Source organism: Ctenopharyngodon idella, chromosome 2 (genome assembly GCF_019924925.1).
Source record: "Ctenopharyngodon idella isolate HZGC_01 chromosome 2, HZGC01, whole genome shotgun sequence".
NCBI lineage: Eukaryota > Metazoa > Chordata > Actinopteri > Cypriniformes > Xenocyprididae > Ctenopharyngodon > Ctenopharyngodon idella.
In genome coordinates, this window is record NC_067221.1 from 18,274,996 (window position 1) to 18,296,564 (window position 21,569).

General features: G+C 37.3%; 1 protein-coding gene across 8 annotated transcripts in view; it reads left to right on the forward strand.

Moving 5' to 3' along the window:
• Positions 1-21,569, forward strand: part of ptprfb (protein tyrosine phosphatase receptor type Fb) — a 210,194-nt gene that overhangs the window by 3,507 nt on the left and 185,118 nt on the right. The window lies entirely within an intron of this gene.

The following is a 21,569-nucleotide window of genomic DNA, read 5'->3' on the forward strand; positions in this document are numbered from 1 at the left end:
TTTTGTGTCTTATTGCCTCTAATGTAGGGCTGTTCAATGATTAATCACGATTAATCGCATCCAAAATAAAAGTTTGTTTACGTAATATATGTGTGTGTACTGTGTATATTTATTTTGTATTTATAAACACATACATACACATATATTTAAGAAAAATATAAAAATGAATAAATATTTATATATAATTTAAATGATATATAAATATATACATGTAAATGTTTCTTAAATATACATGTATGTGTTTATAAATACAAGATAATTTATGCATAGTACACACACACATATTATGTAAACACAAACTATTATTTTGGATGCGATTAATTGTGATTAATCGTTGAACAGCCCTAGCCTCTATTGAATTAATATTGTCTTTTTGTTTCTTTATTTTAAATTAATTTCAACTTCCATACTCTCTCTCCATGTGGTGTTTGGTAAAAGCCACCAAACATTTTGCATATGTTCACTTTCAATTAAACGCTTTATTAAATTAGGTTTCAAAATAAATAGCAAGGCATTGATTATAAATACTTACAAAAGTACTTCCTTAAAGGGTTTGGAATACCGGTTTGGAATCACATGAGAGTAAATTATGAAAGAATTTTCATTTTTGGGTGAACTATTCCTTAAAAGTGAGTATTATATGTACACTTCACTCTTGGCCTTGTTGTTTAGCCTTTCATGTTCTCTACGGCCCTATGAATGCCAGTTGGAAGTCACCCATGTGTTTGCTGTACCCAAGTCTCTGTCATTAAAATTGAAAAGTTTGCATATTTCTCAGGCTCTTCTGTGTTTAGAGAACTGAGAAGTAGTTAAGTGTCTGGAAGCTAGGCTAATTCTGCAGTAATTTGGCTGCTGATTGAAAACAGGTTCTCCATTAGTGGGCCTGCTGGTGGCATTATAAAGCATTTACACCACAGTTTTATGGGACATCTCCATTTAACGAAAAGTGGAAACAGACTTTGGCCAAGAAACGGCTCAGACCTTTTATAAGAACAGTGGCTAAGGCTATTTTGAAGTGCCCCCCATGTTTTCAGTTTTACATTATTTGCTTAAGTTACAGCTTTGATGGTTTGTGCTGAGAGGTAATTGGATAGACTCCTGTCCTGATTTATGTTGAACAGTATATGCACAAAGAAGGAGGCCTTACTGTGCAAGCTGTACTTTTGAAAACCAGCTCTGATATTTTTTTCCAGCTTGTTCACAAGTGAAAGCCTATTCTTTTGATGCTTGTTAATATTGGTGCTTACATTTTTTTTTATATGCATGTTTGACCATAATTCAGTGTTTGACACAGTAAAACTAAAATATGACCACTTTAATGGCTTATGCTATGGCTTGATGTTATGACTGTATCGAAATATTAACAGATAGAGATTCTGCAAAGGTTGTTTATGGTTGCCAGGTTCATATAAAGGTCGGAAGTTGGACATTAATAAAGAATTGAACTGATTTATACCGTATCACTGTTGTTTCACTGTTTTTAAGCTGTTGTTTTTGCACTACTATGTATTTATATTTGCCTGTTTAAGTATTCAAGCGCAAGAAGACGTGAAAGAGAACTCATTTCAGTATTTACTCGCTGTGTGAGAAGTTTTTTTTTTTTGTGTGTGGCTCTGCACACACATCCGAAGCGTGCGCACAAAAAGCCGCATCTCAGACAGCGTGTGAATACTGAATTGAGTTCTCTTAAGGTCGGACACTCCAAGCTGATGGTCGGCTGTTGGCCAATGTCTGGCCATCGGCGAGCATCTGGGTGGCTAGTTTTTGTGGTGTGTTCCACACGTTGGCGGCAGTTTCCCTGATTCAGCATATTGAATTGGCATCGGGGCGGTCGGTGAGAGTGGGAACTCTGATTGGATGTTCAATTTAGTGTACAAGTCAGTGCATGAGAAAGTGATGAAAGAGAGGAAATCAAGACAGCACAGGCAGAAGGCTTATCTAATGTTATGTTATCCTCCCTGGGCATTCCAAAACAGGAATATATGATATGCAAATACATAAACATTTTTAATTTTCAGGAAAATAACTTCTTATTATCATCATAGATTATATATATTAGCCAGTACTGGATTCTGCATGCTCATTTTACCTTTATTTTAAAACACAAATACAACACTGTTAAATATCATCTTAAATGAATATTCATTTTTCATGTATATTATAATGCTGTGATGCTCAAATTTAAAATTATTGATTTTTAGCTTTAGTGTTTCATTTTCTCACTTATTTAGACAAAAATATATAATTTTATTTTGGTGATTTATCTGTAATCTGTCATAACATACATATAACTATTGACTTCTTTTATCATCCAGTACTGTAATATTAGTGCATCTCTAGATCTTACTCCTACCATCATATATGATTCTGCTCATGCTGCTCAATCCCTTGCTTTCGCAGTGCACCAATGATGCTACAGGCCATGTCCAGTTTGTGGTTTTGCGTGACTTATTAGATTAGCGCGTTAGTCACCGGGCCCCCGTCACCATTGTGGTGGCTCCATTAGGCAGAAGGACGTGTCCAAGGTACAATTATTGCCAGTGAGTCGTGTGAAGGTGACCTCCCCCTCCATGCCCTAATCCAAACACGCAGACACACATACACTGTTTCCCTCGCTGTCTTTGTTGATTCCCTTCTTGCTACTCTTTTCTGTCACCGCGATTTTCAATAATCCAATAAACTCAGCCAGCCGCTTGTCATACTGACATGCATGTGGTTCTGTGTGCTGTCACTCAGGAAGATGAATGTAGAGGGAGTTGCAAGCCGCAGTACTGATACAGAGGATTCCTTAACGGTTTTGCAGCATTAATGGCCTTGTGTGTTTAACAATTAAAAAAATTTGCTGTGGGCTCCTTTGAATATTGATAAGGGAGGCTCTTTTGCATCTCTGTTTAGAGAACTGGGATGTGCATTTGTTGTGGTGTAGGTGGGTTGACTGTCATACAGTGGTTTGGATTGCAGTGCTTGTTTTTTTTATAAGCGTTAGTTTGGCAGCAGAGTTAAGATAGTGTTTATAAAACGCCAGTTCTGTCAAACAGGACAGAGCCATTTAAAGGGATAGTTCACCCAAAAATGAAAATTGTCATTAATTACTCACCCTCATGTTGTTCCAAACCCTTAAGACTTTTGTTCATCTTCGGCACACAAATGAAGATATTTTGATGAAATCTGAGAGCTTTCTGTCCCGCCATAGACAGATACACAACGGACTCTTTGACACTTCAAAACGTTCATAAAGAGTTTGTAAAATTAATCCATATGAATTGAGTGGTTTAGTCCAAATTTTCTGAAGAGGCTCGATTGCTTTATATGATGAACAGATTGAATTTAGGCTTCAACTCAGACATCTGTGGTAAACAGAAGAATGAAACTCATACAGGTTTGGAACAACATGAGGGTGAGTAAATGATGACAGAATTTTCATTTTATCTCTTTAATTACCCTGTTAGGGGCTTTCGCACCAGAGGAACCTTTTCATGGTTCCTAAAACTATTGGCGGAACTACCCACTTTTTGGTGTGTTTGCACCGCAGGAACTAGAAATGATTTTAGTTCTAGGAACTCCTTTTGGGGGAACTAAATTAGCTCTTATTTCAGACTATGGTCTAAACCAGCACTATAGGAACTACCAGTGACGTAAGTGTATATTGATTGGCCAAACGCATGTCAAACACTGGCGCCCGGCATTTTTAAAAAGCCATGTTAACATTTACTCTTCACGAACATGGAAAACAGTGATAACTGCATTTACCTGTTGTCTGCAGGGTTGTGTTCTTTTCTTAACCTCGATGATATGGAACACTGCAAGTTGTCATAGGAGATTTCATCTCTTAGCCCCACTTTTTGCTCTTTCAGTCGCATAAATTATGTGTTTACATTCCATCTACAACACACAGCTCCGATCACAGTGTCCTCCATCTACTGGTTGTTGACGTTTCATTATGGTGTTTGCTTGATTAATCAATTGGTATTCACGATGTAAGTATGGTTTAGGGAAGTAATTGGGCATAATTGGAGACTTCTAGCTTCAAATCGAAAGGTCAGCACAGACCAGCTGCTCTGAAACAAATCTGTGTCTGTTTTGAATTTAGCAAACATTGTTTTTTTTGTTGTTTTTTTTTTTTTTGCTCAGCAAAAATACCTCTGCTAGCACTTTCTCCTTTCTGTGGATAGTCACTCTGGAGTGAACTGTGGAATATTCTCAATTCATCCTGACTGAATGCAGAAAACAAGTCACAGTTTTCTGTCAGCCATTATAGACAAAAATCTTCCACAAAGCATACAGCAACTGCTTCAGTAGAGAGTTGAAGGGAGCTAGGTGCTGTCTTAAGCCGTTTTAAAGGGTTTGGACAGGGTTTGTAGTTTTTGATGGAAATAGTTTTTTTTTTTTTTTTTTGAGCCCCACTGCATGCAGTCTCCAGACTGTATCACGGGGACAAGAGGAAGCAGCGTGCAGGAGAACGGGAAGATGCAGTTCTGGCGCTTCATCTTCCCACTGGTGTGCCAGATGGAGAAGACCAGGGGGAGTCCTGGCATAGAAGGGGTGCTGGTGACTGCCCAACCGTCACAGAAGGACTCCCCCCTCATTCCAACTGTGTTTGTCCTCTGGACAAAGAAGAGACTATTTAAACAGAAAAGGCAACCGTGACAAAATGATGGATGTTTTTTCATGTACATGAAGTTTGTATTAAAAGACTGAGCTCTGCAGAAACTCATTTGCTTTGAATGTGTGTATAACCATCACTATTTTCCTTTCCTAATTTTATTGAACTCTGCAATAAAGATGACCTAGGGCCAGTCTTAAAAATGCAGCACTAGATACTTTCATTTGTTGTATATTTGAAATAAATAATATACATTAAAATAATATTTTATTTAATGTTTAAATATATTGTTAAATATGTATTTAAATAATTAAAAAAATAAAAAAATAAAAATATATTATTTTTGCACCAAGGCTGGTGAATTAATGGTCCGAATGGGTGAGCAGGTAAAACCTGGTAAAGAAAATGCAACTTGCTTACTAGTCAAAGAACATTTCAAGCCAAGACATGCTTTGTGTTGTCTTTCACACTGTAATTACTGTAATGGATTTGCAGACAGCCAAACTTCTAGACTTTATGGATTGTACTGATTAAGGGCCCTATCATACATCCGGCGCAATGCGGCGCCAGGCGCAAGTGTTTTTTTGCTAGTTTCAGCCTGACGCAATTATTTTCACGTCCTGCACCACGTAGTTTAAATAGCAAATGCATTTGCGCCCATGGACATGCTGGTCTGAAAACGAGGTGTGTTCAGACGCATTGTTGGCGCGTTGCTATTTTGAGGCAACTGGAATAGACTGCGCCATTGACCAACTGAAACCTGGTCTAAAGTCAATGGTGCAATATTTGTTTTGTTATTTAAAAAGCGTGTTAGTAATATGCACCTATTTGTGGGTGCACAACGCGCGTACACTCTGCTTATTACACACACAGGGATGCGCAGCAGCACACAAACATGCCAAATATTAAAAATAAAAGGATTACAATGTAAAAGATTATTATTGTGTGCATAAAGATAAAAATGCTTTGGTGGAATCTGACTTTTCCCGTAGATGGTCTGCTTGCGCGCTTTAACCTCGCACACGAGCAGATCTGTTTCCTCACTAGAGAAGCGTTCAGTTTTTCTGCTTGCAAATTCCGCCATGTAAATAGTGAATCCGCCATGGTGCGAGCGCAACTGGCTTTTGAAGGGAATGGGAGACGAGACTCTGATTGATTGGTTTATTGCACGTTAAAACACGCCCAAACCACACCCGTTACTAGGGCTGGACCAGAATATTCGAATATTCGTTTGGTAGGTTGGTATTCGATTTTTAATTTTGGGATTCGAATATTCGTGTTTTTTTTTTTTTTTTTTTTGCACATCTGGCATACCCCTCGTGAAACGGTTCTCATTCGCGCTTGAATATGTTTACACTACAAAATATGGCGAAATACAATACAAATAGGGATAACGTTAGCTCACTTAGCTTGAGTTATTGATACCACACAGACTTAACAGAGGCGATTGACATTTCACAACTGGCACTTTATTCCCCATGAAACACGTGTAACTGTCCATCGCAAATGCTATCTACAGCGTTACTTAATAAAGAAAATACTTTTAAATGAGCAACAGAAAAACAGAAATAACCCGCATACATGCGGTGCTCGAGTCGTTCGATACAGTTCGACCGGGAGCGCGCAGCTCTTAAAGGGGCCACACCATATTTCTACTCATTACGCATGCCTTTATTAGAGAGAAGAATATCTTCAGCCTCCTCCCGCCGAAGCTTCGAATATTCTGTGCTGTTCACTACCGAGCTTCGAAGCCCAAAAATGGTATTCGGATCAGCCCTACCCATTACTCAGTAAGAGAATAGGGACAGCCCTTTTAGACCATGTGCCGGGCAAGCCAACCATTTTTCCCATCCTTAAACAAGCAAAAGTGGATTTGGACACGCCCTAAGCGCAGTTGCGCCATGCGCTTTAGACCATGCGCTTAGATCGTTAAAATATGACCCTAAATATTTTTGAGCTACTGTCAGAATCATTTCTTAAACTGCAAGTGATGTTGTGGTCAAACTGTCTGGAAATTCAATGCCAGATGTCTCTCACTCATACTGAAGGACTGGTCTGTTTCTCAGAAAGCCATGATTGGATTTAATCCAGACATTAACAGAAAGCAAATGACTCTCATAAAATTAACCAAGGTAAAGCAATAAGAATCTCATAAAGACTGTCAGAATCTTGTTCCTGGATGTCTGTATGCCAGTATGTTTTACCCACTGTACATTGCAATGTAATGATCGTTAATCGGTTTTACAGAGATTTTTTTCCCATATTTAAGCATTTTTCCATTATTGGTTTTGTTATATCGGATTCACTGATAAATGGTGCCATCTTGTTGGCGCTGCATTTGAGGGGAGATGAGTCATACATGAATTAAAATAAAAACGGCCATGAATGAGTGAATGTTGGAAATAAAGCTGAATTTAATTCTCTCTCTGTTGTCTATGCTCATCATTAGTCTCATAAAGTCGCATTCACAGTGCCAATCACTCAACGGTTTGAGGCTCCGGAATGCTCCAGTATGGCCACCATATGTAACTTTTAACAAGATCCACTTGTTTAAAACTCCCTAAATTACATTAACATTTACTATAACCTTTATTTTGTTAATAAACATAAATAATTACAGCTACGTAGTAGAAGTACTGACTTCGATACCTAAGTCGGTACCGAAATTTAAAAAATGTGACACTTTGAGTGCTGTTGAGCTGTTCGTAAACACCTCTGATTGGCCATTGTGTTCACACGCTCAACATATATGTCTGTGATTGGCTACAATGATCAATGCACGGGAGTGTTTGAATTTAAAAGCGTTTTGAAAGCAGGAGCGCTTGAAAGCAGGCGCTGTCGATAGATGCCTGCTTTCAAATGCTTTCGTGTGTATCTGTAAGCGCTCGGTGAAGGGCGTCATTGATGTCTATTTACAGCATGTTTTTGAAGCCTTGATTAATGTACCCAATCACAGATATACGTATCTGATGAGCATGTGAACACAGTGGCCAATCAGCAGGTATTTCATAATCTTTTTTTTTTTTTTTTTTTTTTTTTGCTTTTTTTTTTTTAATTTGTTAGAATTATTTTTACATTATATATTTGCTATCCATTTGTTTATAAAGCTTTTAGATAAACAAGAAACTTTGCAGTTTTAACAGTGCACTTTTTTTTTTGCACCCTTTAGACCCCTTTATTTATTGATGTAGAAGTGTGTTTTGTTATATATGCAAGGAGGGAGTGAAATTACAGAAATTACGGTATAGAAAAAAAGTGTTAAAACAATTTCGTTCAGTTCAGTGCTGTTATAACTCCTAAAAACAGAAATAATATATATCGGTTATCAGGCACATAAACATGCAAATAATCAGTATCGGTTATAAAGTCAATACTGGTCTATCTCTATGATGGGATCAATGCTCAGGACATTGATATGCAGTTGAAGGTACCTGACCCAGAATGGTGAAGTGATTCCCATCGGCCCAGCAGAGGACAAAAGGGATAGGCTGTAAGGAGTGCAGTGCTACCACCTACCAGGAAATGACACATAAATGCAGACACTGTAACAGAAATTGTCACCTCAGCATGTGGAGTATTAGTCACAGCTGACCACCTAATGTGTTCGGCCCATGGTCTAAATCAGACTAGTGCACAAGAAGTTGAACATGACAGACACCTTCTACTTCTTTGAAAGACTGTGATGGGTTGATTATTAGGTTAAAATGATTAGCACTTTTATTAATGACCGTTCAACAGAACCTGACAGCCTGACATTATTAGCTACATGAGACAGGCCAGAAATGATTGCTAAAAGGATAGTTCACTTAAAAATTGTCAGTTATGCCATATACTCCCATATACTACCCTCATGCTGTTACATACCTTTATGCTGTTATTATTTTTTTTGTAAGATTAAAAAAAAATGTTTTTGAAAGAAGTCACTTATGCTCACCATGCTGCATTTATTTGATGAAAAATACAGTAAAAAGTTATATTATGAAATATTACTACAATTTAAAATAACTTTTCTGTTTTAATATATATTTTTTTTTAAATGTAATTTATTCCTGTGATGGTAAAGCTGAATTTTCAGCATCATTACTCCAGTCTTCAGTGTCAAATGATCCTTCAGAAATCATTCTAATATGCTGAGTTGGTGCTTAAGAAACATTTCTTATTATCAGTGCTGACCCCAGACTTTTAAATGGTAGCGTATGTTCGGAAATAAAAATTATTAAAAAGAAACATGCTAATAGAGGGTATGATAAACCTAGTTAGTAGGTAGAGGTGAGGGCCATTCGGTCGCTTTCCTAAAAAGGCTTGTGATAAATGAGCTATTAAATCATCTGCTTGTGGGTCTTCGGGGCTGAAAGGAATTGGTGGCATTATCTCTTGCAAATAGGTTTGAAAATGCTTTAGGCCACAAAGAAACACTGATTTATTACCCTAGATATTGTATGTCGTTAGCTCCAATCTCTTGCATGGGTGTATGTATTTTTTCCCCCTTTGAGCCCTCAAGACTTCTTGTAAAATCACAACTAAACATAATTGTTTTGCCCTGTTTAATTCTAGAAATTCATTTCTGCTTAATCCTTTCCGTTGAAACTGTTCTTGGAAGTAGCCATTTGCTCTTTTTCCCTCCCAGCATGTCTTTTGAATTTGTGACCTTTTTATTGCACATCTCAGTTTTATTAGTCACCTCTCCTCCCTTCATCTTTGCTATTAAGTCCTCCGGTGTCATGCATACACTAATCCAAATCTTTCCTTTCTTCTCTACTCGCTATACTTTATCTCGCTGTTGCTATAGGAAACTGCACTTCATAATCATTATTCTGAAAATGGAAGTTTGCTCCTATAATGAGAACGGAAGGAATATCAAAAGGGTGGTCAGTATTTTACTTTCTTATAGGCTGCATTCATAACAGAGTATTAAACTTTTTTTTTTTTTTAGTCAGACTGAAAGAGTTACACTGCTATTTCCAGCTGTGAGAAACTTAGCAAGTAGGGCTGTATAGTGTTATATAATTATATAATATAGCATTAATAACAGCTTAGACTAATACAAAATAATATATTTTCTGCCTCAATCTGTGATAACTTCCATTTGGAATCTGAAATGGCTTCTTATGTTAAATACACGACTGACGTTATGAAGTGAGTTTGGAGTAAAAACATGCCATGTTTGGTACGTTTTGCTTTTAAAAACTGCACACCATAAGTATCAATAATTTTGCACATCATAAGTGAGTGACTCAAACTCACTGCCTGCTGAGATGAAGCAGCTTTTACTGAACTGATCGAGCCGCTCTGATCACATTGCCACTCCTCACTATGAAACGTGTTGTGCATATATTTATTTAATCAAAAATCGCAGTCAATCAAGCCAAATTGCAATTTCGGTTTTATTTCGATTAATCGTGCAGCCCTATTAGAAACTGTACAGTAATGAACTGAAGAGAACATGTGGACTTCCAGTTAAAACTTCTGCAATGGTAGTACATTACTTTCTGCTATCCCAGTGTAAAGCCCCGGGTATACTTCCCTCGCGCAGTCGCTAAACCACGGAGTATACTAAACCACGGATGCGCGCGGATGACCGAGATCGACACATGCGCAGTACAATTTTTTTTCTATACTCTTTACCAGACATCGTGTCATCAATGGGACATTCGCTGTGCAGGATTGGAGAAGAAAAATAGTGCATCCACCATTGTAGCATAGTTCAGAAGATACACCAAGAGAATAAGAAAAAAAAAAAACGATGGAGAAGGCGTGCTTCTGAGTTTACTCGTCTTGTTTTTGAATCACTCTTTACACAGTCTTCTTCGACGACTGCTTATTGTGCTCAGTACTGTGCGTATTGCCACCTAGTGGACCCTTCTGTCCTGCTTGCACATGCGTTGTTGTATGCGCACCGTCCGCGTGGTCTCGAAACTTGGGCTTCACGCAGATGGGGTGTGCGGCCGGCTGCGAGCCCTCCGCATGACGAAAATTACGTCATGCGGACGGTGCACGAATGCGGACGGCCGAAGTATACCCGGGGCTTAATGTGCAGAGATGGCTTCAAGTAAACCCCACGTAACTTGGTTTCTGAGACAAGTTTAAACACTGTGGCACTTTTAATATCGCTCTGTTTGTTTGAGCAGCCTGACATGTCAGCTTCTGGCTCAACCAGTGGTGTAAGTTTGGGCTGAGTTTAGATAATAGAGGGCAACTGTCAGATTGAAGAAGTAAAATTCCCATTCATTTTCTCCATGGGAGAAATGATTTTAATGGTAACTTAATAAACCTTTAAAGACAGATCTACTGTGAGCTACGGGGCTGTTAATCGATGACAAAAGCATTATTTCAAAAAAGGTGAAAAACATCTCCAACAATTAGAAAATCGCAAAAGCAAATCATGGTATAAGAGCTCTGCAGCGCCGGCCACTTCCATAAAGCACTGCGAATGACATAATAGTCTCCCTACACTCTCAAAATAGTTAAATACTTATTAATTATTAGGGATGAAATGGTTACTGGTTTGATGATAAACCATGATAAAATTCCTGATGTTTAGTTATTACAGATTCATATTTTAATTATTAAAGCCGTATTTGATTACCGTGATTTAAAAAAAAAAAAAAAAAAACTCACAGTAAATAAATCTTTTTCCAGTATTAAGCAAAGTTAAAGGGTTAGTTCACCCAAAAATGAAAATTCTGTCAGGATTAGTTTTATGATCTTTTTATGAACTTGTTGAAGTGTCAAAGTGGTAGTTGCGTGGAGGGTCAGAAATCACTCAGATTTCATTAAAATATCTTGACTCGAGGGTGAGTAACTGATGACAGAATTTTAATTTTTGGGTGAACTAACCCTTTAAGCGACAGTATCATGTAGGTGCAGCATATGTTTCCTTTGGTGTGAAAACATGGCGGAAAGCTGTGAGGTTTTACCAGAGTGCTAAGGGAAATTATATGAATAAATGTATGAATGAATGAATTATATGTATGTATCTCTAAAGGGGACTGACTGTCTTCAGAAAAGTTTTGATGGCATTTTCCTTTCATCTTCCCTCCATGTAATGCCTAATAAAGTGCAGCAAAACGCTTTATTTCTGCTGTTCCACAAGCACCATCTACTGTCACAGAGTGGATATTCAGAGCATTACTACATTTTCATTCAGCCTGTATGCCGTTTTATCATTTTATAGAACTTCTAAACTTTATTTGAATATGTGCATGTTAGTAGATATGTTGTAGGTTACTCAATCAACATTTTTGTTCATTTAAAATTTGGACGTCATTAAGGTTATTATTATTATTATTATTATTATTTTTAAATAAACAAAAAGTGCATAGTGCTGCTAACTTAATTTACTGTATCACAAACTTTGTGAAATGAATTCAGTGTGTGCATCAGTACTTTCTGAATATTTTCAGCACATTTTAACAATACTGTGATAATATTGATAACTGTCATCATTTTGGTAACTATAATCATGATATGAAATGCATTTTCTTTTCATCAATAGTTTTATACTTCTCCCTCATTTTAATTTGATTTATGTCGTTCGCAATGCTTTGTGGGATTGTAGTCTTTTAACTCATTGAATCTGTTAAAGGATTAGTCCACTTTCAAATAAAAATTTCCTGATAATTTACTCACCCCCATGTCATCCAAGATGTCCATGTCCTTTTTTCTTCAGTCGAAAAGAAATTAAGGTTTTTGATGAAAACATTCCAGGATTATTCTCCTTATAGTGGACTTCAATTTGCCCCAAACGGTTGAAGGTCAAAATTACAGTTTCAGTGCAGCTTCAAAGGGCTTTAAACAATACCAGACGAGGAATAAGGGTCTTATATAGCGAAACGATTGGTCGTTTTCTAAAAAAAATAAAAAAATTATATACATTTTAACCATAGATGCTCGTCTTGAACTAGCGCTCTTTTTCTTCTTCTCTATTAGAATTCCGGCAGTGTAGATGCTGCTAAGTCTATTACTGCCCTCCACAGGTCAAAGTTTGAACTGTTATTTGCACTAGCATATATTGTATATGACAATTTAGTTCAGACTTTGACTTGTGGAGGGCAGTAATGAGGACATGGACATCTTGGATGACATGGGGGTGAGTAAATTATCAGGAAATTTTTATTTGAAAGTGGACTAATCCTTTAAGTTCACATTTTTGTACCCTTTTTCTATTTTCCCGTTTTTCAAATAGTTTTTGTTTCAAATCAAAGTTTGTAATGTTGTGATTCATCTCATAGCTGGTTGGTTTGGTTCATGGCTTACAGCTTTTTAACACAATCTTTAAAAAAAAATAAATAAATAAAATAAAAAAAATAATCCCTATTCAAAAAATGAATGTGGAAAATACTTCTGGAACCAAGATGGGCAGACACTGTTGCACTCTATGACAGATGGGCGGAGTGGTTGGGAACTGTTTGGAAACTGTTGATTTAACAATTAACCACTACAAATTAACTTAATTGCCTGTTTTGTTCATATCACTTACAGTGTTTACTTAACACATACACAGGCCAAATGTACATTTCTAGGCCAAAGAATTTGTTGGATAGAGAAATGGAACAGGGACACTCTATCTGGCCTATAATGTGTTGTAGTAGCAGCAAATTTAGTATTGTATTTACATGCTTTCATTGCAAAATCATTAAAAAAATAATAATAAATGAACGTACAGTAAAGCTGTTCGATTCTGGATTTGAAAATCACAATTTGTTTTGTTTCAAATAGAGATCACAATTCTCTGATTCTGAACAGACAGCTAGGCCTAAGCAAAATAACATGTAATTTTCGAGAGGTTCTGATCTGAAATGTTAACATCACGCCGTGACTCAACAGCTAAAAGCTGTCAACACTGAATGTGACAAATCAACCGTTGCAAAGCACTTGGACTACGTCAGAAACAGAACAGGGAATCTGTTTACTGTCAGGAATTTGTCGTGTCGCATCGCGCCACATCCAGTGTAGACGATTTCACTGATTATAATGGGTTCTATTGCTGATCATGCCAGTCTTTTGACATGTCGCTCCGCTCGCATCCGGTGTAGACACGGTGTAATTGCTGCAGACTTTTTGAAATGTTTCATTAACTTGAAAGAATTATTCAGTGACTTTATTTGTTTCATTACTGGATGAATCAGCGTTTCTGACCGAATCTCTTGAATGAGTGATTCAATGACAAATACTTTTTTTTTTTCAGTCACTTGTCGCCACCTAGTGGTGTAACAATGTAATCGATACAATCGTTATTTGAAGCACCAAGTTACTTTCAAAAGGTGATTTGCTCTATTTTGATAGCTTCTGTAGACATCAGTGTTGTTTGTGAAGCTGTTTTATACCTAGAATGTCTAACTACTCTCTCTGCGTCAGCGGCAGTGCAAACGCAGAGTTGAATGTTCTGGTGTGATTATGTCTTACACCGTGTCTACACTGGACGCGAGTGGTGCGACGCAGCGCGTCAAAAGACAATAGAACTCATTATAATCAGTGATACTGTCTACACTGGATGCGGCAAATTCCCGACAGTAAACGGATTTCCCGTTCTATTTCTGATGTAGTCCAAGTGCTTTGCAACGGTCGGCCTGTTGCGTTCAGTGTAGAGAGCTCTTAGCTGTTGCGGCGTGATGCGATGCGCGTCTGGTGTAGACACGGTGTAAGGTTTAATAGACATGGCTGAATCGTTGTCATTTAGGAGAGAGATTGTGTGGGTGTTTGAATCAAGATCATGATCTTTTAATGATTAACCATGCAACTCGAGTCAAGTACTTTAATTCAATTTTACTTAATACGTTTTAATGTTAGAAAGACATTGAACATTGTTTTTTTATTTTTTTACTTTAGCTTTTGTTGAATTTAACCTTGATATTGTATTTTTTGTGCAATAATTGGCAGACCTCTTGCCTAGATTTCTTTTTCACCTTGAATGGAAGTATAATTTCCTTTTAAAGAGGGATCTCCCTTCAGAGCGCAGATGAGAGCAGAGAAGTTTGTTTGCTATACTACATGGAAAATGTCAGGTCACTTCAGAGTTCAGCTGGAGTATCTTTAGGAAACACTTGAAGCAGAAACTTTGACCACTACATGGAAAAAATATTGCTGTGCTACAAAAACTACTGAATTGTATTTATTTAAAATGCTGTTATAATGCTGATTATGCCAGTCAAATCAGCACATTGATGCTCTAAACAGAGTGAGCTGCAAATAATGAACAACATACATCTGAAAACAGTCACATGGTCTCCGTCTGAGGCTATCAATAATCTCCATTGTAATTAAAATGAATTTAAACAGCCTATGAAACCTCACAGCTGTTCTTAATGAATGAGAGGAATGTTGCCACAATAGCTTCAAAGGATAGACAGCACGCAGTGAGTCTCTGAGTTCGCTCTCTATATTTTAGCCTCAAAGGATTAAAGCTCCATTTACAGTTACAAGTAACACAAGATCCACACAGACCATTCAGATAATGAAATGTGCATTTGGTTTTTTACACCTGGTATTAAACCATGTGGTGTGTGATTAGTCATGTGGGTTGAATCTCACCCTTCCAACAAACTGTAATGATGGGTCGAATGCGTGAGGATCCATTTGCAGCTAGTTTATTAAAAGTACTTACAGAGTAGACAGGGCAAAGGCAGAGGCATAAACAGTAACAGGCAATGGTCGGGGCAGGCGGCAGACAAACAGAGTCAGGGTACAGGCAAGGATCAGGGCAGGCAGCAAACAATCACAGTCCAGGAAACAGGCAAAGATCAGGGTAGGCAGCAAAGGGTCGCAGGGAATAAACAGTCCAATCGGTAACAGATAAACAGTCCACAGAAAAACGCTCAGAAATGATCACCTCGGCAAATCAAGACTTCGCAAAGGGTGTGTGTGTGTGTGTGTCTTAAATAGTCCAGGTAATGATCTGCAGGTGTGTGTGGCAATTGGTGATTGGTGCATGTGATTGGAAGGGAGGATTATGGGAAGTGGAGTCCAGGAACTGACAGGAACAGACAGTGATCGTGACACAAACAACCCCTCCACTCTCCACAGTGAGCCAACATGAAATCAAAATGAACCCTATTTATTTTCATAATGCACCTCTTATTGTGCATGATTTATCTATGCACATTATTACAAATTATGAAAATGTTATCATGTTGATGTTTTTTTTCATCAAAATAATATTTATCTTTAAGTATACATTTAAATATTTAATACTTACCAAAAATATAATAAGTAATTCCATCAATTAGGAATCAATTACTCATCCTCGGGCTGGGCGGTATATCAAGTTTGTGCGATATATCGATATATTTTTATATATGATACGGAATGAGGCAATACCGTTTATATCGATATATACAGTAGTTTGATATGAGCGCATCTGAAAAATAGCAAGGGACGCAGAGTGGTGCTGCGGGGGAAATGCATAATATAATTTGTCCTAAACATGAGACATGCTTAATATTAAGGGCTTTAAAGGGCTAGTTCACCCAAAAATGAAATTTCTTTTAAGTACTCACCATCATGTCATCCCAAACCCATAAGACCTTCGTTTGTCTTCGAAACACAAATAAATTTATTTTTGATGAAATCTGAGGGTATCTGATCCACACATAGGCAGTAACGTCATTGCACCTTTTGAGACATCGTTAAAACGGTCAACGCGACTACAGTGGTTCAGCCTTAATAATATGAAGCAATGAAAATACTTTTTTGTGCGCCAAAACAAAACTAATGACTTTATTCAACAAATACGTCTGTCCCCTGTCATACTGCTACGCTATTTTCGTTGCAGAGCTTCAGTGTTTGTCTGAACGCGGGCTCAATAGAATAGGATCGCCATTATTCTGACTAAAATATACATTTTGATAAAATGTTTGTTGCCATTTGTAGAATTTTAAACCTGCAAGTATGTGTATTTTTATGATAGCAGTAGGATAACTGTAAAGTGACTATTGTAATGGGGTAATTTTTGATTGTTTGTAATGTTGCAATGTTAGAATGTAATGTAATTTTCCCTTTTTTGCAAATATAGTGTGCCAGACTACATGGTTACATTCACTACATTTGTTTTAATAGCCTTCAATGTGAACATTGTTTGTAGGACAACATTAGGTAGGATGTGAATGTGATTTTTTTTTTTTTTTTTTTTTTTTTTTTTTTCTAAATCCAAATTGAAAAAAAAAAACATAGAAAATACTGAGATACATATATACCGTATATCGCCATTTAGCCAAAAATTACTGAGATATGATTTTTTTTTGGCCATATTGCCCAGCCCTAACTGATCCTCAGAAATGCCTTTCTTTTTTTGGCATTTCAGTTCAATTCAGTTTTATTTGTATTAGGGCTGGGTGATATGGCTGAAAACTGTATCACGATATCAGTGTTTCATATCGGTCGATATCGATAATTATTGATATTTTTTCTGACCCATTTAAAATAAGGACCAGGAGAAAAATATATTACATTTAAACATTTTTATTTTAAACTTAACCTTCCTCTGATCATAATCCCCTCAGTTATTAAGACAGAAATGTCAACAACCATGGAAAACTCAAATAATTAAAATGTTGTGCGGTGTTGCAGCTACAGATGTTGGTTGAATACGGCTGTGCTCCAAAGGGTGAGCGCGGCTAAGGTGGTACATCAAGTTCGTGGTATTACCAGTCTTGGCGGGGACGACGGTCTTGCATAATTTGCAGACGACATTGGTCTGACTACGGTCAGACTTATAATATCCAAAAAACTGCCATACTGGCGAGCTGACTTTTCCTCTTTTATTTACAATTTCCTCGCTCGCTGCGGCACTCATTTTCTGCTTATCAGTTGCCGGTTACTGAAGAGGAATCCAGCAGACCAGCACGAGACAACGATATGGCGCAACCAAAATTGATACTGTTACATGATTGGCTGTTAGCGTGTCACTCCCTACGTTGCTAGGTTACCAGAGAGCGAGTGCCTTTGTTAATGCAACCAAACTTGCTTCGCAACCTCTGTTTTCTTCCGACGAAGAATAAAAAAAATCGAACGTTTTATCGAACACATTTTTTATTGATATCGATCAGCACTATTTACTATTTACTATTTATTTACTCTTCTATTTACATTTATTTTTTTAATTCATTTAAATTATTTTTTATTTATTTTTTAATATTACTTTTTTTTTTAACAATAAATCTTGTGAAAAATCCAATCTTTAAGTCTCCAGTGAGCAAGACGAAGATGACTGTACTAATGAAAAAACTTTTCTTTATAGACCTTATGCGCCAGAGAAACAAGCGCGCCACCATCTTTATAAAATTGTCTTTGAAATTCCGTTTTGCGGTACCTCTGTACATTTCTATGGCATCGCTGTCAAAGAATAATTAGCTGGTTAGGTGGATTTACTTGTTGTAGGGTTAATGAAAGTTATCATGAGCATTGTTATGTTTAAAGCAGTTGTCTTAACAAATGTCAGTAGACCGGGAAGATTTTAAAATGAGCAGTTCATTTATAAATATGTAAGATCGCTGTGGAAATATAAACCGGAAGTCAAAAGACAACGAGCGCAACGCTGAAAAGGGGCGGGGCTACATAAGGTCTATACAGTAGTCAACATTTGAAGTGGATCAAAACCTTTCATCAAATTGTCCTAAAACCTTCTTCTTAGGACAACTTTAGTTCTTAGGACAACTTTTATTAACTTTTTTTGATCCACTTCAAATGCTGACTACTATATATGTTCTTCTAAAAGCTTTGAGTTAATGTAAAGGTCTTTTGCTCTATTATGAGTTTCCAAACTAGTAAATGTGAAAAATAATTGTATTTGGGCTTTGACTAAACTTGAGCGAGTTTTTGTACGTGAATCCCCGCAAGACCCATATGTAAATAATATACAGATGCGGCATTTATGTCACGTTTTTGCTCTTAACTTCACAAAACATGCTCCGATTGTGGACAATGGCACATCATTATTTACAGCAAAAAGTTGCAGTTATGAGTCTTTACTTTTGTGTATGTCACTCAGAAAAAATAACTCTAAAAATGCCTTCAGGGCTTAAAGGATTAATATGCCTAAATTTACTTGTTGTCATGAGGAACAGTATATTTCCAGCTCCTTTCTTTTATTGTTTACAGCAGTGAGTTTGAATGCATAAGCAGCCTACACAGAGAAATTTGGAGAGGGAACATAGTAACGTTAAGTTCTTCTGACTGAATTTATGGAGCATCTCAAATGCTAACTGACAGAGGATGCTTTTTCAACATCACCTGCTATCAGTGCCTGAACTCCCAACCACTGCAATCCAACTGCAACTCTGAGTGAAAGCCTCATTATTATGTTGCTGTTGGTGGTATAGACTTCAGGACTCGCATGTCATTTAGGTTGTAATTACTGACATTCACACCCTTTATGTACATAATTTTTGTTTAAACATGAGTTTCTCGTTTCTTACGGTCCCTCGACCCTGTCCGTGCCAGAGCATTGGCTTTCTCGGAGGAGGGTGTTAATATTTTTAAATGGCACACTTGCAAGTGGATTATTTAAAAGGTGGCGTGTCAGGCAGATCTTTATCTGGTGACTTAGCAGCTTGAGTTGGAGGGACTCGGCATGGCGTCTTTGAATGCTGATTAGATTGCCTCTTCCTCTCACTCCTGTCAGCTGAATTGCACGCTAAAAGCACTGTTGTACATTACGACCACATGAGGGGACTGAATGTGATTTAAAAAAAAAAAAAAAAAACAGAGAGAGAGTGAGACTGCGTTAGAATACTAAAGTGATAGTAAAACATTCCCTGCATTGTTTAACTGTCCAGTGATGTGTGATGAGTGAATATGTTGAGTTACGTAGTAGTTTATTTCCCTTTATTGACCCAAAGGTCACGTTGTGGCTCGGCAGTCTTGCCGCCAACTTACGACACAGCAGGATGTGGCTTGCCCTTTGGTTGTGTGCTGAAATCATTCTTGGTATGAATCAAGCTGTGGGATATTCACCTTAGTTAACCTTTACACAATTCACCCTTCCTGTCCAAAAGTGCACAGTATGTGAGTACATGGAGTAATGAGCTCTACTTGGTTCCAGATGTCAGGCACATTCAGACAAAAATGGGCATGATGTACCCCTTCAGACTTTGTACGCAGCGTCCAGAATAATAATAAAAAAGGTTTATTTTATTTATTAGGTTGATTAGATGGATTATTTGCTTCTGTCATCATCTCATGTCTTTTTTTTTTTTTTTTAAATATTTTTTATAAACAAGAAATTTTTTATAAACAAAAACTCTGAAAGTGCGGCATGTTGAAATTAGGCCTGCCGCGATTGGTCGATATAATCGACTGCGTCGACGCTGATAATTAATCAACCTCAATATTTTTAATCGACTGATCATTTTATATTATTTTACCTTTTAAATTTCGTTTTCAAGCTTTGAGTAAAATAACTGCCGCTTCCTTTCCTCCACACCACGTTACATGCATCACGTCAAGTTTCCAAGGATGACGGGTGAAGCGGAGTCGACTACGATGTCAAACGAGCTTGTTAGCAAAAATTTTCAAAGGCAGGAGGGTATGGGAGTACTTCAGATTAGCTGATAATAAAAAGGTGGTTTGTACGCTCTGGTTTCGTTGGCATACCACAGCAGCACAAACTCAATGCATGAACGTCTGAAGAGGAAACATATAGGGGGCTATTCTGGATGATGGGCCGCCGGTAAAGGCAAAGCCACATCCATCGTAAGTGTTTTTGTGCATTAAATTAACTCAGCCTTTGTAGGCAAAATGTTAAAATCCACTGTCCTTAAAGCTGCTAAAGGGGCCGTTCACATATCGCGTCTTTTGCGCACGCTTTTAAGGACATTTCATTGCGTGACGGATATCGACATAATGGCATAAATGACATAATGAATAACATTTAAAAATACAAATTTATATATAATACATACACAGTTAATAAATACTATTCATATACAATATGAAAAGAGTTTGCCAAGTTGTGTGACTGAATTCCTGCAAAGAAAGTCTGCTCACCACAATTGGCTGCAGTTCTTACTGATAGTATCCTGAATATGATTATCAAATTTATACTCTTTTATGCTACACTACTGGATGCTAAAGTTGCAAGTTAAATAAAATATTCTTAAGAAAAGTTGTTGATTTTTGTTGGAAATTAGTCGTTTAGATTAATCGATTAATCGATAAATTAGTTGATAGATTAATCAATATAAAAATAGTCGTTAGTGGCAGCCCTAGTTGAAATCAGATGTTCAAACATCTTGAAATCAGTTCTATAACTTTTTTTTTTTTTTTTTGAATAATGACCCCAAGTGACTGTAATGACACTTTATTTTCTCAGCTGCGGTGATCTCAAGGCAGTTGGCATTTTCATTCTGCCCAGCTGCCATCACAGAGCAGGAATCCTTGGCATTTCATCCAATTTTCAAACTAAACTTTGTGAATAAAAATGGCTGTGCGCTGACAGTGATATTTCAGTTAGCCTTAACACTGTAGGTGGAAAAGAAGCGTGAGGAAATGTCACGGCCTAGCTTCTACAACAAAAACTCACTGGGCTGTTTTTGGTTAAAACGGAATGTCATGCTGAACAGAATTGGCTGCTGAATAAAATAGGTTCTTTTAATTTCAATGGAAAGATGACACCCGCTTTGAGAGGAATGTCAAGCTTTTGTTATTCACGGCATGAAAAGAGTGTCCGTGTGTTGAAAACAGCTAGTTTTTGTTCTGGGCTTTTGGTATTCGGTGCTTTTACAGTATGTAGCTTAAAGCATCAGTTTTTTTTTGGGGCGGCAGCAGACATATTCCTGTAAGGATGCTCAGACAGGCTTCAGTCCTTCTGTCTTGCACTATAACATGGTGTTTTCCACTGGTTCCGACAGTTACTCTCAGTATACTTTTACTCTGAACAGGTGTCAGTGTCCTTATTAATAATTTTGAATAGTTCTTCCCACTTGCTGACATTCGTTTTCATTTTTATGTAGAGGTGGTCATTCTTGTGGTT